The 17,968-nt window shown below is 34.8% G+C and overlaps 1 protein-coding gene and 1 long non-coding RNA gene across 6 annotated transcripts in view; both read right to left on the reverse strand.

Annotated features, from left to right (window-relative positions):
* LOC140445836 (uncharacterized) overlaps positions 1-17,968 on the reverse strand; it is a 630,732-nt gene that overhangs the window by 174,322 nt on the left and 438,442 nt on the right. The gene's annotated exons all lie outside the window — the stretch shown is intronic.
* Positions 1-17,968, reverse strand: part of LOC140445837 (uncharacterized) — a 102,687-nt gene that overhangs the window by 6,696 nt on the left and 78,023 nt on the right. The window contains exon 2 of the long non-coding RNA XR_011951446.1: positions 11,683-12,107. This is a non-coding gene — a long non-coding RNA (uncharacterized lncRNA). The remainder of the gene's footprint in view (positions 1-11,682; positions 12,108-17,968) is intronic.

Raw genomic sequence — 17,968 nt, forward strand, 5'->3', positions numbered from 1 at the left:
ATGATAGTCGTTTCCTGTGCTAATGATACCAAAAAAATCTTTGGATGACGTGCAATGTTTTGTTATTTAATGCTTAAATTCAAGGTTTGTATTATTCAGGTGATTATTTGGTAAATTATATATTTATTATTATCGTTAACAACCTTAGAATTATTGTAAATAATAAATAATCACCTTTTTAATATATGTTGTAATTTGAATTGTAATTTAATGTGTGTTGGTTTTTTGTATACTGTAATTTGTTCTGTAATCTGTTGTGTGTTAATCTCTTTAGAGATTAACGCAACCAAAAGGGTAAGTGAGTTATTAATGTCTATTTTTTGTTTAAATGTAACAGTCGTTCCATAGCCCTCTTAAATAACGGAAGTTCCGAAATTTAACAGTTGGTAGCATACATATTGTTGAAGCTGTCAAATTAATTGTCAAGTTGTATGTCATTTATTCAGTCCGTTTTGTCAAATCTCCATATATTGACATAGCAACCGATAAAATTATTTTTTCAAAATGGGTGTTATGTTCGGGCCACGTTCCGCGCGCTTGGCCCACTTATGGTCACCACATTGTTCTGAAGCTATTTTCTTGTGGCATGTTAGAGTAATTACTATTTAAATGGAAATAAGCCACAATTAAAGGTTAAAGTACGGTTATTGTCGTTTCAATTTCCACTTCGGAAATCGTTCTCAAAATACAAGTGTTAGTACATTGTAAACAATTCACAACATGTGGATATCTTTCAAAACTTCACTTTAACCGTAACTATTAACTGCCACAATACACTACATATTTTCCATGAAACGGGACGAAAAACAAGAAAAGATTACAAATTTGACGTGAAATTTGGACCAACGCTGGTAAATTTGGAGTAAATTCTTTTAACTGTAACTATTAACTGCTACTATACACATATCCATGACAAAGGACAAAAAACGAAAATATTACAAATTTGAAGAAAAATTTTGACTAACACAGTAAGCAAGTACAACCGACAGCGACCTCAGCGAGAGTGTCGCAATTATCTTTCCGGCAAAACCTTCTCAGCGATCCAAATGGATGTTTATTTGAAACGCACAATATTAAGCGGCTTCGATCAAAAGAAAATATCAAAGAAATACCCATCTGTAATACATAAACAACTTTAAAATGGTTTATTATCGACTCGACGACGCAAAGAGGAATTGAAAGATAATTCTTCGGTGTTTTAATACATATACGAGGGGATTTCAATACATACTAATAAATAATATTTTTAAACAAAGTATTCATAATAAACTTACTACATGTAACATACATATGAAGGGCTTAATGTGAAACAATGACAAGCCACACATGAGTTTAAAAAGAGTTAATGCTATGCTCGGTTAAAGTAATAGTATAACAAGCCATTAAAATTTTATTTCAGCCCTTCGTTAATAGATGGCGCGATAAACCTATGGTAACACTATTACATAGGTCTAATTTGTCTTAGTATCTTGTCGCCAAGGTAACCAATCACGACAAAGATTGTTACTTTGGCCGGCCAACCACAGCGCATGTTATTAACTGCGCCGTCATTGGCCTCTCGGCGGAAGTGTGCTGCAAATGCTCAAACACGATCTGTATAAAAGAGCAGCACATCTTCCGATCGGGATCCAGTCGCCTTACACTACTAGCCCCGTTAGACCTTGTTGGCTCGGTGTGCTACCACGCTACCTTTGAGTTTTATTATTTAACCAATATCCTGCTATCGTTGAAGACGTCAAAAATCCAAGAATAGTTATCCAATTTAGAAGTTAAATCATCAAAAGTGCAAGAACCGGCGTGTCGACTACAAAACGCTTCCTGGCAGTAGAACACGACTTTCTGAGATAGAAAAGACATTGGTCTTAGAACTATTTCAAATTGTGTCGAACTGACCACAGCGTTATTTGGGCCTGTCACGGTAAAGAGCGAATGGAAGTCCCGACGGGGACTTGTAATTGCTTTTCCGATTAGGTTGAGCTGCAATAACACTTCGTCTCCAGAAACCTTATGCAAATAGTAACTATAAGAATTACTGTTAGCGAAAGGTAGCAACACGAAGCGACTGGCAGCAGGAAGAGTCGACATTGCCGGCATTCTTGTGCCTCTCTCGAGGAGAGGGAACGCGGCTACACGAAGTGAGAAGGCCGACATCTCTGTGGAATTTGAGGCATACACTACGCATCAGAATTCTAACACAAATTAAGTCATTGTAAGAATATTTTGTCTGTAAGAAAGTTCGAACTGTTAGAAAATTCTGATTGCCGGTGGCCCCTCACCTACCACAAAGGCTCGGCGGAACTTCCTGCCCGTAGAGGCCGGTATCTCAATTAACTCCTTGAAACGAAGATGGACTCCCGAAACTTGAGATCCTCTTCGAGAGCGGCGGTCGTAGATCGTCCAGAAACCCATGAAAACCACGAGGACAATACGGCCGTACGACAATCTACTCGACATAATGACAAGCCACATCAAAATGGCGAACATGGGCGGAAACGATTCGGATATTTCTGTGAGTTTTGGCGATTCTAGCAAGAAAAATACTGAAATTGAGTCCAGTCATTAAAAAGAGTACTCGCACTGATGACCAGCAATCTTTGGATTTTTCCAATATTTTTTCCTTTTTATTCAAGAGTGATAACAGAAAAGCATGTGAATGGTACCTACAACCCCGTTACTGTTGTCAAGAAGTGACGTCCAAATGTGCTTTCTGTATCTGATTTTCAACAGAAGTATATTGAGCCCAATCGGATTGCAAAAAAGAAACTCGAAAATATGAGATCATTATTACCCTACATACCTTCAGTGTATCATTCCTTCTACAATAGTTTACGAGAGGATGTCAGCCCTGATGTTGCTGATGAGGTCGTCGAGCCCGTTGATTAAATAAGATTTTGGGTATTTATTAATAATCTAATAATGTAACAAGCCACATTTTTTTTAAATAAAGACTGTTTTTTTCTCACGTTGAGAGTAATTTTATTAATATTGTTGTAACTATAGTTCCATAGGGCATGATGCATCGACATATCTAAACTAAAATAACAAAAGTTATTGGATTTTATATTATTTTTAATATTCAAAGTCAAATATTTCACTTTTACCTTTCTGAGGCTTGTTATTGTTTCACATTAAGCTCTTCATATATTAACATGTTTTGATAAAAATTGTTCTAGAAACGATTTTTAGTACATAATTATATCAACTCTACGTGCGAAGAGGCAGTGATGCACCGGAGTATGAAAAAAGTCTCTCATATTTTTATTTTTCATACCCTTATTATCGAATTTACTAATGCTGGGCGTTATGTGTTATTACGAACATTACGCACACCTCAATGCACTCACATTCACCACCTCACACCACACCACACCACAATTTACACCTGCGCCAGCAATAACGGCAACCAACAACGCTAATCAACTACTAATTAACGGACAGATGCTTCGTTCGATAAGTGGAAACCACTTTAGATAAATGTACATAGTAGAAGGTGTATTACAGCTAATCACTAATCAATTATCGTTAAGTCAGGTACGTATGGAGGCATATAAACATATAGATCGTATTATCCGTACGGAAGTATGTTCTAGGTAATTAACGGTGATAAAAAAACTAATTAAAACCCTAAGGCTGTTTATGAGTTTCTAGTGGATGGCCAAAATTATGCGTTTATGCATGAAATTCAAAACATGGAAGGTGCGTTCTTTGTCAGAGACACAAATAAATAATAATTACAGAAGTATTCAAAAGAAAACGCAAATGATGCTTTTATTAAACATCAGGTTGTCTGATAAGTAACCTCATTTGAAATGAAAAACGGTTTTTCAAGAAAATTTATTTATTTTATTCGATATAGTTTGATTTTAGCCCGATACAATGATTTTCAATTTCTTTATGCCGTCCGAATAATACGATTTTGGAAGTTCTGCAAAATAGGCGTTTGTTTCGCCAATTACCTCTTCTTTCGAGCTGAATTTTTTATTTATGAGCCAAATCAGGAGAATAAGGTGGATAAGAAAACAATTCGAATCCCAACTCATGAATGTTTTCCATTGTCATAACGCTCTCGTTAGCCGCAGCATCGTTTTGGAGAAAGAACACTTTTTTGGGACAGTTTCTCACTGAGTTCCTACTTCAATTTGCCCGATAATGCACAATCATATTTGCTCTGATATTTTTACCTAATTCAAGATAGTCAATTAAAATTATGCCTTTGCAAACCCATTGAGCCACTCTTGGTTGTTTCGGACAATTTTTGCCAGCTTCAGTCCACTACCGTGCGTTCATTATGATCTCTGGTTGTAGCAGTGGATGCACGTTGGATAACGGTTACCAATCAACGCCAAAGGTCTGACCAATTGCGTTTCATAAGGTCCAAATACTGTTGAGACGTGGTCAAACGACCATTTTTTCTGACTCCTATTCGGACGACATAAAGAACTTGGAAAATCGCTGGAATTTAAGCTTAAAGGAGACTATATTAAATGAAATTAAATAAGTTTCTCGAAAAACATGTTCATTTCGTAGGTCGTAGTTTCGGCTACATAGCAGGAAATTCTACGGTATACTACAAGGGAAGAATAACATATGAAGGAATAAAAAAATCGACTGTTCCAAAAAAATATACTTTCCCTAGTTCTGTTTAATATTTACACAAATTACCAACCAATATTAAAGAACACAAGATACTATGCTGACGAACTGTATATAGGGTACAAATAAAGGATTTTCATATTGAAAGAGAGCTCGAAGCTACAGACAATATATCCAAATTCTATAGGGAAAACTATACCAAGACTAATAAAAAACACTAACTAACCGCTTTCTATTGTGGTGTTGGTCTTCCACTACTGACTAGCCAACTGTGGTTTGGGTTGACAATTCCCCCAAAAGAAAGACAGATGGTTCTTATCTACTTATTACAAACTTCAACGTGTTTACAATTGACTCATGTCGCGGTCGCGACTTACATTACGATGTTCAGCAATATTACTCACTGTATTGAAATATGAACTATAATAAATATTATAATATTGGGATTATAAATAAATATTTGATTATTTACAACTTTTCGCACTTTTTTTTATTAATTATTTGTTTATCTCGGAGTAACTTTGGGTAGCTTCTTAATATATAAGCACCCTTGTCAGAATACAAGAGAAAAAGTGGCTACCAGAAACACATTGCTAAGAAAATTGGCTAGACTTAATTAGGGTGTATGCCTTGATATACCGATTGTAAGAGGGGTTAGGCAAGGATGCGTCTTGTCTCCGACGCTTTTCACCGTGTACTCACAGGTCATATTCAGAAAAGCCTTATGGAAAAGAAAAGAGGGAATAAGAATTGGTGGAGAAATCATAAACACCATGAGATTTGCAGATGACACGGTAATTATGGCTGAGAGTATAGAAGAACTACAAACTTTACTAGATGCAATAAAAAGTGAATACATTCAAATGGGACTTGACATCAACACAGATAAGACCAAATTTATGATAGTATCAAGCAGTCCAATAAATAATGAACAAATAACTATTGGTGGACAGCAAATAGAGATAGTGACAAAATATAAATATCTGTGAGCTTACATCAACAAAGAATTAAATCCAGACCAAGAGATCAGGGTACGAATAGAAATGGCAAGGGAAGCGTTCTTAAAATTCAAGCAATTGTTCTGTGGCAAAAATCTAAATATTGCGATGAGACTGAGGTTTGTTGAATGTTACGTCTGGTCGCAACTATTGTACGGGGTAGAAACATGGACATTAAAAGCGCAAATAGTTAAGAAGCTTGAAGCCTTTGAACTTTGGATATACCGGAGAATGTTGAGAATTCCATGGACTGCCAGGGTCACCATTGAGGAAGTGCTGAGAAGGATGGGTCGAGACAAAAAATTGTTGAGAATAATAAAAGTACGCAAGACTGCATACCTTGGACGCATACTGAGGAATGATAAATATAGTCTTCTGCAGGTCATCATGCAGCGTAGAGTCGATGGCAAAAAGGGAATAGGTAGAAAGAGGAAGTTATGGCTGCAAAATATTCGAGACTGGACAAACATGACTGTAGACGAATTATTCCACGTTGCAAAAGACAGAGAAACTTTTAGAATTGTGGTCGCCAACCTCCGTTAATGGGGACGGCATGGGAAGAAGAAGAATGCCTTGACACTCTATGGACAACTGCGTACACCTGTCCAGTCTGAAACCGATCGGTTCATAGACATAATACCGAACTCATAGACATAATAAGATAGACTAGGCATCGCATCGTGAGCAAAATAGTGAAACGCGGAGCACTCGACGGGTGGTCTATATATCTCTCTTCAGCACCTTTAGCATAATAAATACACCTCCCGCCTATAGAGTTTCATTACTTCCACCTACATTAGTTTGGTAGAACACGCGCGTATGACAAACAAAGATAGCTAGACCACTCAAAGTGAATATTGCCGTTTCAGCTCTATTCAAAGAGCGGCCCATACCTTACCTAGTCTATTCTTATTATGTCTATGTAATGACCAGATGTTTGAAAGCTACCCCACTCAACCTCTATTACACTGCGGCAGGCTTCTTACTACTCACAGAACGTATATAACAGCTGCTGAATGTATAAGAAGTTTAATTAAATTTTAGATGAACGCCACCCATTCTACAACGCAAAACCAAACCAATTAAGGCTAAAATACAGAAAAAGTTTTCGCGTTGTGTGCAAGTTAACCCGCCAGAAAACTATCCAGATCCTTATACAGTAGTCCCGACTAGAATACCTGGAGTACTTTACACCTTATGAAAACTGGCGCACAATGGGGCGAAAACACTAAAAAAACGCTTAAACATGATTAAATCCTCAAGAAATTAAAGTATATCCTGGAAATTTGATAGACTTGTTTGTATTACCAAGTAGTAAGATAGTATATACTATGAAATATACATAGAAAACATATATAAACAACAAAATATGGACCTCCGCTATCTATGCTTAGTCAGTTATGCTCTACTAGACGTTGCCCGTTACTGGCTTGCCATGAACCTCAATTTTTGGACCAGAGTGGAAAAAGTAAATGGTAAGCTCTATCAATATTGTTTTCCCAATAGTTTCTTCTTTACATAAACGGTGTTATACAGCCAATAATTCACCAAAATTAGTAGGATTCACTATTGATTAACTTTTACAATCGTCTCGTGAACTACATTTTTTCTTCAAACATTTCTTCATCCAGATTAGCTTTCCCTTTTGTTTAGTATTAATATCCGACAAAATTGCTAATAGTTTTACTAAACATACTGCAAAGAACATACCTTCGGGATACACGATACATAACAAAAGCAAACCGGAGTTCGCATGTAAAAATGTCTAATGTACGGAATACACATTTTTGTGAACAGCGCAATTTGAATGCAGTTGTATGGGTCGTATTATTGCACTGTTCCGTATTTGACCATACAATCTCAATTATCTCTTATCGTTAAAGCAGTAAGCAATACAAGTAAAAAGTAAAAATATTTCCTGTGTACACCCATTAAAACATTTATGCCCAATTGTACTTTATATCTAATAAAAGTTTGTTTCATTCCTTCTGCTCGGTACTTATAACGGGATTTTTTACGGCTTGTAGTTAAATTTAGAAATCTTGTTATATCGATAAATTTAACTGCGCTATTACTCAGCAAAATACTTAATGTGGGTGTCGAAAAAAGAGTTTCTAACTCGCACTAGGCAATATTCATTAATACCGCTAGAAAAACACTTGCTGAACAAGTCAGGTAGCGCTGAGGCGGTAATTATGTAGATACATGCAACTGTACAAGAAGTCAAAAATAAATTATTTACTTTTTAGCCTAGAGCAAAAATATTCTATACATGAAAAAGTTAATAGTAAAAGTGGAAAAAACGACGGTTTCTTATGTCTCTACTCGAACAGCGCGGTAATAAGTTTATTGAACTATGGCGTAATGATATTTTACGGAAAGTTTAAAGAACTGATTTTTAAATGATCAATTCGATTAATGCCGTAGTTTTGGATAACAGGATAAAAACCGTAGGTAAAAGACGCTGTTTCTTCTATATTTTTTATCACTTTTGATGTATTTCCCAGTCTTATTTAACATGTGTTTAGCTTTTATCCAGAGACTCTTGGGCGACTTTGTACTTGTCATTGCACTTTATGTGTCATTTTGTACAGTTATTTAAGGTTCCTGCATTTTTCTCAGTTTTGCCCAGAATTCAGCGGATACAAACTGGTGGTAGCTAGTAGAATCTTTTGCTGGATACGTATGGAAGTCTTTTACTACATCCATCGGCTATTTATATTCACATAATCCCGGAGGATGCTTAAATCCTGTATTATTAATGAATATATTATTCTCTGTGCAGAATTGTGGGAAGCATTGTCCTCTTTGGTGTCTTCGTAAGTCCATCTAAGCTGAAACTCTGTCTCGGTCTTCTTTAGGAAACCAATCTGGGATTGAAATTCCCAGAAAATTTGTAACTTTTCTATTTGGTAGTTGCCGTAGTGTTGCAGAACGAATAGTTGGAAAATACCAGACTGGTTTCAGAGGTGGCAAATCGACAATTCATTAGATTGCAACCCTGAGACAAATTTTAGAAAAAACACTGGAATATGGCATATATACTCACATTTTTATAGACTACAAAGTAGCCTACCACTATGTAAATGGAAGAGAAATGTTCAAAGCAATGAAAGAGCTAGAAGTACAAAATCAGTTAAGAAATTTAACAAAACTAACTTTTGAAAAAGTTGAATGTAGAGTGCAAATATAGGGTGAACTGTCTGAACCTTTTAAAACAAATAGCGGGCTGCGCCAGGGAGACCCTCTCTCCTGTATACTGTTTGGTCTAGCTCTGGAGAAAGTAATCCGTACGTCACAAATCACAACCGCCGATTCAATATATAATAAGTCAGTGCAAATCCTTACCTATGCTGATGATATCAATATTGTTGAGAACGGAAAACGCTGGCGAGATCCGTATGCAGCACTAAAAGAATCGTCTACATAAATTGGTTTAAAAATAAACACAAATGAAACGAAAAGTACATGAAAATAAGCACGCAACCACAAAACCCACAGTCACTTGTTATAGAACGACGTAATCAATACAGTGAACGAATTTGTATACCTGGGAGCGCTCCTTTACACTGACAATAATACTACCGCAGAGATAAACCGGGGAATTTGCACGGCCAGCAGATGCTATTTTGGGCTCAACCCTCAATGATATCGAGAAATACAAAAATAAAAATACGGTCAGTCCTAGCTTATGGTTCAGAGACCTGGACTCGATAATATACCAGGAACCAGATATCGTAAAATATATTAAGAACGTTTGAGGTGGATAGGGCATATAATGCGGATGAAACAAAATGACTCAGCTAGAAAAACGCCCTTTGATAGACTCGTTGGTCAGAGATGAAGAGGAAGACCTAGAACAAAGTTCCTTGACAACATCGATGAAGACATGAGAAATATGGGAACCCACACAGGGTTGTAAAACCAGAATGATGATAATGAGTTGCCCTAGTGTTCATCTTGAGCTTTTGGATATTTGAAAATATACTTCTAGGATATTCATATTAGCAGGACTGGCATTCATTCTTACAACAATAATGCAGTCACTACTTTTACATTGTCTTTAATGGCTTTATTTAATATTACGCTGTTTCTAAATTGGTTGTTCTGTATCAAGAAATTAATCTCGTTTGGTTTATTCAAAATGAAATTCGATTTAGTGAGTATTTGATAAACCTGTAATTTTACTTATAAATACGATTTTATTTCTTTTTCCACCGCTTCCAATTTTCCAGCTTCCAGCAGTCCACAATCATTCCACGTACTAAGTTAAGAATTGTCACCATTTTTTACTTTGCCCCCACTTCCTTTTATAATGTCTTACAATTTGCGTTGTAAGCGTTCTTTCAATTTTTCGTTTTGATTCTTCTAGTTTTAGTTTTTCGTTCCATATATTCTATAGTAATATTGCATATCATTTGAAATAATATTGGTCTGCACATTTTTTTCAATACTATCCTCGTTTATGGATAGTTTCACAGTGCACTGTGTTTTTAAGGAACCTTCCTTAAAGGCTGGCTATCTATATTTCAGAATGAGTTCGATTACATTATGAAAATAAACTAATTCCCGGCTTATTTAATAATTACTAATTGTAATCCTCGCATAAGGCGTCTGTAATTTTAAGCTTGGTGGTTAAATTCGCTTCTTAATTAAACGCTACCGTCGAGAACGAACCAACGAACCCCTGTCAAAAGCGAATCACGAATTCCACAGCGAAAATTGTCGCTTTATTAATGAATTGGAATTTAATAATAAAACTACCAACGAAACATTTCAACTAGCACCGTCACAACATCGAGGTTTGACTTTTTGATACGATCCCTCGGGAAGGTGGGGCTATAATCTCCGTAAGGGGATATTTAAGGGTTAATTAATTACATTAGCAATGATGAACGATCGATTTCCCAATTTCCCTTGAGGGATCGTCGGTTCGGTTTGAAAACACACAAAGCATGAGTTTATTATTACATGACACGTTTTGTAAAATAATAGAATCGGGGTTGAGTTATGTATATCACATTTCTAAGTTATATTGTTGTATTGTTCGCTGGCATAATAAGTTTTTTTCTTTTGAAGTCAAAGTTCAGTTCATAAGTTAACCTTAAAAATCTAAAATGTCGAAAAAAACAATTACGAATATGTATAAATGGGGTTGGAAAGAAATATACATATATACCAAAGTTCTTCATCTACATTGTAGTGTAAAGGCGGGATCTGACAGAACGTGGAGCAGCATTCTTCATCGGCAAAGAAAAATAGAAAAAGACACAATGTAAAGACGAGAACCAACGCAACGTGGCCTACCGTTTTCCCCCTCAATAGTTGTGGTTTACAATCCCTGGGCAAAACTGTCTATTTATAGTGGACGCGTGCTGTCCCGTCGTTTGTCGCTAAATCAATACGGTTCAAAGGAAGATTGGAAGCTGAAGCTTCCGATGCGGTTAGGATCTGGTACTGTCATTAGAGTGCTAATTTTACTATGGAGCGGTCTAACGAAGTTGTGTTACAATTTTCGTCATTGTATAAATTGCTTAACTTACTAAAATTTTTACCGCCAACACTGATGGTGTACAACAGACAAAAACTAAACTAAGCCATCGATCTCGAGTGGACCCGCTCCATTGGGGTAGTTATTAAAAAGTAAATATTTATTAATTTCGCACTAACGTGTGGCGCTGACCGTGTCCTCTTTTCTTTTTACTATTATCGCTTTATAATCAGTTGCAATTAGAAAACTGCACCCGGTAATTTAGAATAGGAAGACCAAAATGGGAGTTAAAAGATGACTTTAGAAAAGTATGCTAGACACCATTGCGATATATTTTGGTCACGGTTTTCGAAGAAGTAGTCTCGAGAAGCTTGCTATACAGGGAAATGTAAAGATAAAAGAGGTAGAGGCAAATCCCCCATACGATACTTCGACCATATTATCAGAATGTGAAAGAATGACAGAAGATAAGAGAAAAATAAAAGAACATCAGACAGAGCAACTCATGAAGTTATGATATCACGATATCGGTAACACTTTACATAAAAATAAAGTCTATAAATCTTGTTCACAGTGCATTAAAATTATTTTAATACAAACCTGTATAGGTAATTCGTCAGAAGGAGAAGTCAAAGGTGTGTCTACAGTCTCCTGATGTCCTTCCTTCTCTTTGATCTCTGTCGCCTCTTTGCCCACATCCTGATCCGCGTTATCCTGCAGCCGCACTATGATCGCAATTTTGACGGATTTAGCGCTCGCGCACTTACACCACCACGAAAAATATGATCATAACAAAAGTAACACTCGCGAGAACAAAAAAATATATCTCTCACATTGGACTTTGATATTTTTAGATATCACTAGATCTATTTAGTATAAAACACTTGTTTTGTTATAGATAAGTCACATTGAACGAAACGTTCACACCTTTAACGTATTTACTGAGGAAAATATCGACAGAATTGTAGTTTTTGAAACGTTAATCTCCAGTAGCTGATAGTAGCTTTCAAGCTCCAACTGGAAACCTACAATTAAACAGTTATTAAGTCCTGAGTTTTCAAATTCAAATGTTAACACTTCTTAATAGAGATTTTTTCGAAAACGAGTTTAAGACACGAAAATGGAGGACTGTCAGATAAGTCTGAAGGCAACAAACAATGACAATTAAAAACAATCAGAATCATCTATACAATTTTTAGTAAATCAAACCGATTGAGGTATAATACATGTCTTATAAAGGAGATATGTTGGCAACAATAATCTTGTAGAATCGAGAAGACATTAACTTTGTTGGAAACCCATTGCTACACAAAATCTATACAATTTCAACTATATTTTTGAAAAATTTCCGGTGTACTTACTTAAATATCAAAGATTTCACCACGCTGTGGCTTCTTTGGATGTTAATGTATTACCACTCACGCAGAACCACACTGTGGCTTCTTCAGATTGTAGTGTACAACCATTTTTTTTTATTTTACATTATATATCTACTATATAATGGCCATAACTCAACGTTTATAACCAGTTTTTAACTCGTTGGTGTGTATAACTATTAGATAAGTCAAATCGAAGTTCTATCTAATGATCCTGCAGGATTTTATAGGGTTCTTTTCTCAAAAATATCATATTTGTCATAGGTTTCTTTTCTCATTTATCCCTGCATTGAGTATTTACAATCCATCTCAGTACGTATCTTTTTTGAAATTATTTTAGTCTTCGCTGGCATGCAGATGAAAATAGTGCTTTTTGCCGATAGCAATCTAAAATTAATTATTTTCTCCGAAATTATTGTGTACAATTTATAGTTTTCGCGGGCACGTAGTAAAAAAATTTTTTTTCGCTAATAGTTGTCTAAAAGTAATTATATATTGTAGAAGTTAGTCTTCGCGAGTACGTAGATGAAAATAATTTTTATCGCCGATATTTATTTGAGAAACATTCTTTTCGCCGCAGATTTATAGTTATAGTTTTTGCCAATGTATTAGTATAAATTTTATTTTTCGCAGTCACTCACTGACATGCAGTTCTTTTCGCCGCAAATATTTTAGTATTTATTATTTCCGCAGAAAATTATTTTTTTTTTTTTGATGCACCAGCGACCTAAGTCCCTCAATTTAGGTCTTCCTTTCTTTTAGGTTTGTAATTGAAAGGTTACTTGTGCATAATTCCCCCTATTGTTATTTTGACTCAAAGCGTTACCAGACAATTTCTATTTAAATCATTCTATAAAACATCTCTTGGCTGTATCACCGATTCAGGTATTCCTTTTTTTGTTTGTTAAACTTATTTCTAGTAACTGCCTTCCCATAGCTCGTCGAGTTATCGCCAATTGTCGATTTTATCATTTCCATAAGTTCATATTTGGAATATGTATGTTAAAACGGGTAAAATAAATTATTATCAATGACACTTGTTTTAAGATACTGTGTGCTCTTCTTCCTGCCTAGCTTACTCCTCTTTTTTTTTCCGCAGATTGATTTACATTACATAAGTTTATAATTTTTGATGATCTCTTATTTGTTTTATGTTTTTTGAGCTATACAGCGTTCCACGTTAAGAAAATAACATTAAGCTTATGGAGATCAGTGTTGCCAAAACTCTCAGGCATGCGGTTTACTAGATTGTCGATATATTTTTCGAATTTCCATTTTCAATTAACATTTAACTGTAAAGTCAGAATAACAACTGAAGAACCACAAAGCCTTATTATCATTATGTAGTCTCAGAGAACGACATAAAATCGCTGACATACGTACACCGTATTATTTTAAGTTGCAATTAGTAATTAGATATATATGCATTCCAAGCGGTCCGTTTATTTGCTTTTAAACCTTTAATAGCCGGCAAAGTGGATGATTTAACTAAGCAATATTTTCTACTGATTTCTATGATTCATGGTATATGATATTCTTACCGAAACACAAATAAACTGTCGTTACTATAATTAAAATAAGATAAAATTATCTTTTGTAAATACTATTTATTTAATTAAAATCATTTTCCCTACTTTTCATCTCTTGTTTCGAATGGGCACTTTTGGTCAATTACGTTAAAAAACATTAATTTAATAATTCATGTCTGTGAAAACGAAAATACAAATTATATACAACCTTGAATCGTGCTTGTGTTCGTTCATCGTGGCATCGCTGCGCTTCTATCGTCCATAAGAAATACATGGCCCTATCTCCGCAATGTTATTTTCTTAACGTGAAACGCTCTATAGGCACTGCAAATATGATATCATTTGTACTTTGTATTTGTAAGTTTGTAAGTTCATTATTTAGATCATCCAACTTTTTCTGAGATTCAGCATTTAATATTAGTAATGGATGTATTCCTGTTGCTTTTTAACACTCACCTACATTTAGCCTGTAAATCCTAAACAACTAATATATTGACTAAGAAAAGCATTGTCCAAAAAGTATAGACCTCTAAAACATTTCAATAAAACTCTTAAAATAAAATTGTTATTTCAACAAATACGATTACATAAACGATTTAGGCACCATCATCCATTTAACAATGCTGCAATTGATATAAACTATCGACAGTGTTAAACGAGTTAAACGACAAACGAAGAGTGAAAAAGACAGTGAATCATCTCTGTACAGTCTAAACAGGGATATAGATATCTTTATAAAATATAAATAAACAACAGAAATCTGACAATAATCATAATCCAAAATTAAAATTTTCAGCGGAAAAGTAAATATTTGATTCATTAAGAAGTGTTAATTTAAAATAGATTATTCTGAGCAACTATTCAAAGCAAAGTAATAAGTTGTAGAAATTTATGTAGTCTTTTGTTCATTTTTAAATTTTTAATTTGAACATGAATAGTTGATCATGAAAACAACATATATCTACAATTCTGCGATGCGATTATTTTATAATGAGTAATTGTATTTCTTCTTTTTATTTCGTTGAACACATTATTATTTAAAAACTGAGTATCACTGTTGCATATTGCATTTGTTTTTTAGAATAACATTTAATTTAAAATGAATTATTATATAAATATTACATTATATAAACGTTCATGTTTTGAAATATTGTTTTATAATGTTATAGTATATTATATATTATTTATGTTTAACAGAAAATTAAACCAATGATACGTAGCAAAAGTAGTATTACTAGAATGTGGGGAGACAGATGAATGAATTGTATAGAAATTAAAAAAAATTGTGAGAAAAAGACACTCAAGAAGAAATTCTTCTTCCTCTTCGGAAATCTTTGATTTACGAAGTGGAAATCCAAGCGTCAAAATAAACTTATTTTAAAGACTTAAAATTGTGACTTATTCCCAATAAAAATAGTAAACTTTACAACTGATTTCTTCTTCTTCTGGTTCCTATCCGTTTCGGAATTTGGAAATCATATTGGCAATCATGACCTTGCTCGCTGCGGCTCGAAACAGCTCCGTTGAGGTTTTCTTAAACCATGTTCTTAAATTCCGCAGCCATGATATTCTCCTTCTACCGGGTCCTCGCTTACCTTTGACTTTACCTTGCAATATAGACTGCAGCAGCATTTACTGCATATCAAAAATTAAACGTACGAAAGTACTAACGTCAAACAACAGTTATTACAAGTTGGTTTACAATTGGTTTGCCAATTATAGTGGATTAAGTGGTGTTACTGTGTTCATTTCAAAACCATGGATAGATCTAATTTTCGAAAGTTGATACGGTATTGCTTACTGAGGAGAAACATAATTTTTAATCAAAACAATAGCTTGATGTGGTATTCTTATCTCCATCCATCTGAAGTAACTGTTAAGATATGGTAAGCTGACTTTAAACGCGGTAGTACAGAGCCATATATACACAGATGTGGTGGCTCAAACTCGGTATTTATCCCGGAAGAAATCAAAGAAGTCTACGAAATCGTTTTGACTGACGATCTCTTGAAATTCCATAAGATAACAGGAGTGTTGAATATAACAAAAAACACTTTTTTGTATGAACCTTTTGTCAACGAAAATGTGTTCAAAGTGGTTGTCGAACTTACTCACGGTCTATCAAACACGACACTTCGACAAGCCAGAACAGGAATTTTTGCATCGATCTGTGATGCAAGATGTATCACATAGTTCGCTCCAAATTTAAATGAGCAATTAACTGAGTGGAGGGCAACAAGTCTGAATCGTCTAAAACCACTGAATACACAAACATTAACACAATGTATTTTGGATATGGATAATCTCGAGAAAGAAACCACCAACCACAGCTAATATTCGAATTGCTTTCGCCCTCACCGGATTATTCTGATCTAGCCCCCTCCACTACTGGTTGTTTGCACGTCTCAAAAGCATTCAGAAGACAGATATTTGGAGCAAATGAGATCTAAATTGAAGCCAAAAATAAATGATTCTATAGAAAAGGTACCTCAAAGAGAAATCATTGGTACCGATGGATCACACTAGGAGAGGATTATGCTGATCAATGATTAAGTCTTTGGGACAACATGTAATTATAACACATTTTACAGCTCAGGTCAACATACAACTATGTTCCAGGCTGAAGCTTTTGCTTTGGTGCGCTGCACTAATGAAATCATGGATGGCATATTCATATCCATATTCTGATCATAAAGAACCCACCCACCAAATCAAAGCTGGTGAGAAACTGCAAAGATCTCGGCAGCGTAACAACAGATAATCATCATTAACTAGCCTATATTTGTTCACTGTTGAACCTAGGTCTCCCGTAAAATTTTCGACCGATTTCTATCTTGAACTTCTTGCATCCAATTTGTGATGATTCGCTTTATATCATCCGTCCATCTAGTCGGTGGGGAAGACGTTGAGGACAATCTCATCAAAAATATTATTATTACAGTCGATGCACTTTTCCATTCGTACGGCGTTTACATAAAAAGATAAATAAAAGACAAATAAAAGATTCAAGGATAAGTACATATCAAATAAAGCTTTTATGTTTTATGAAATTTGCACATCACCATTAGAGTTTAAGATTGTCTTTAAGTGCTGTTTTGTTACGTGTTTTGTGGTGTTGAATTGAGTTATTTGTAAAAGGTTTTTAGTTGTATAGAAGTAATCTGTGTAGTGCCCATAATATAATAATAATAAATAAATTAATAATAATGTAACAAATAATATAATAAATTTAGTTAAAAATTATTAATCTATTTGGTTTAATTTGTTTGAAATTATGTCAGAAATGGTGTCATTCTATCCATGCTTTAGTTTCTAATTTTATCTGTAAGTGTGTCCTTTCTTTGTATATATATATACAAGGATTTCCACAGTTTTCACTGTATTCCTTCACTCAACCGTTTTCTCCAATTTTTCCTGTTTAGCCAGTCCCCTTCCTGTAGGTTTCTTCTACTCATTGCTTCGTCCACCTCATCTCTGAAAGATCTTCGGGGTCTGCCTCTCTTTCTTCTTCCTATGGGGCTCCACTCTGTTATTCTATTTATCCACCGATTTTGGTCTGCTCTTCTGACATGTCCGTACCAGGTTAACCTCTTCTGTTCGATGTAGTCTATTATGTCGGAGTTCATTCCCATTCTACTCTTAATCTCCATGTTATTTATCTCTTCTTGTTACTCTGCAGTTTCTCCTTAGGAATTCCATCTCTGTTGCTCTTATTTTGTTTTTGGTTTTCTTATTTATTGTCCAATTTTCACACCCGTAAGTGAGGATACTTCTTGTCATGGTATTATATATTTTTTTTCTTTGTTTTCATGCTGATGTTCTTATCCCATAGTACCGGGTTCAATTTTCGTATGCAGTCTCTTGTTTGTCCTAGTCTATTTTTTATATCTTCCTCCGTTGTTCCTTTGTTTGATATTATGAAACCTAAATACTTATACTTGTCTGTTCCTTTGATTTGTTTACCTTCGTCTATTTCCAGCT

The sequence above is a fragment of the Diabrotica undecimpunctata genome, chromosome 7 (assembly GCF_040954645.1).
Source record: "Diabrotica undecimpunctata isolate CICGRU chromosome 7, icDiaUnde3, whole genome shotgun sequence".
Classification (NCBI taxonomy): Eukaryota; Metazoa; Arthropoda; class Insecta; order Coleoptera; family Chrysomelidae; genus Diabrotica; species Diabrotica undecimpunctata.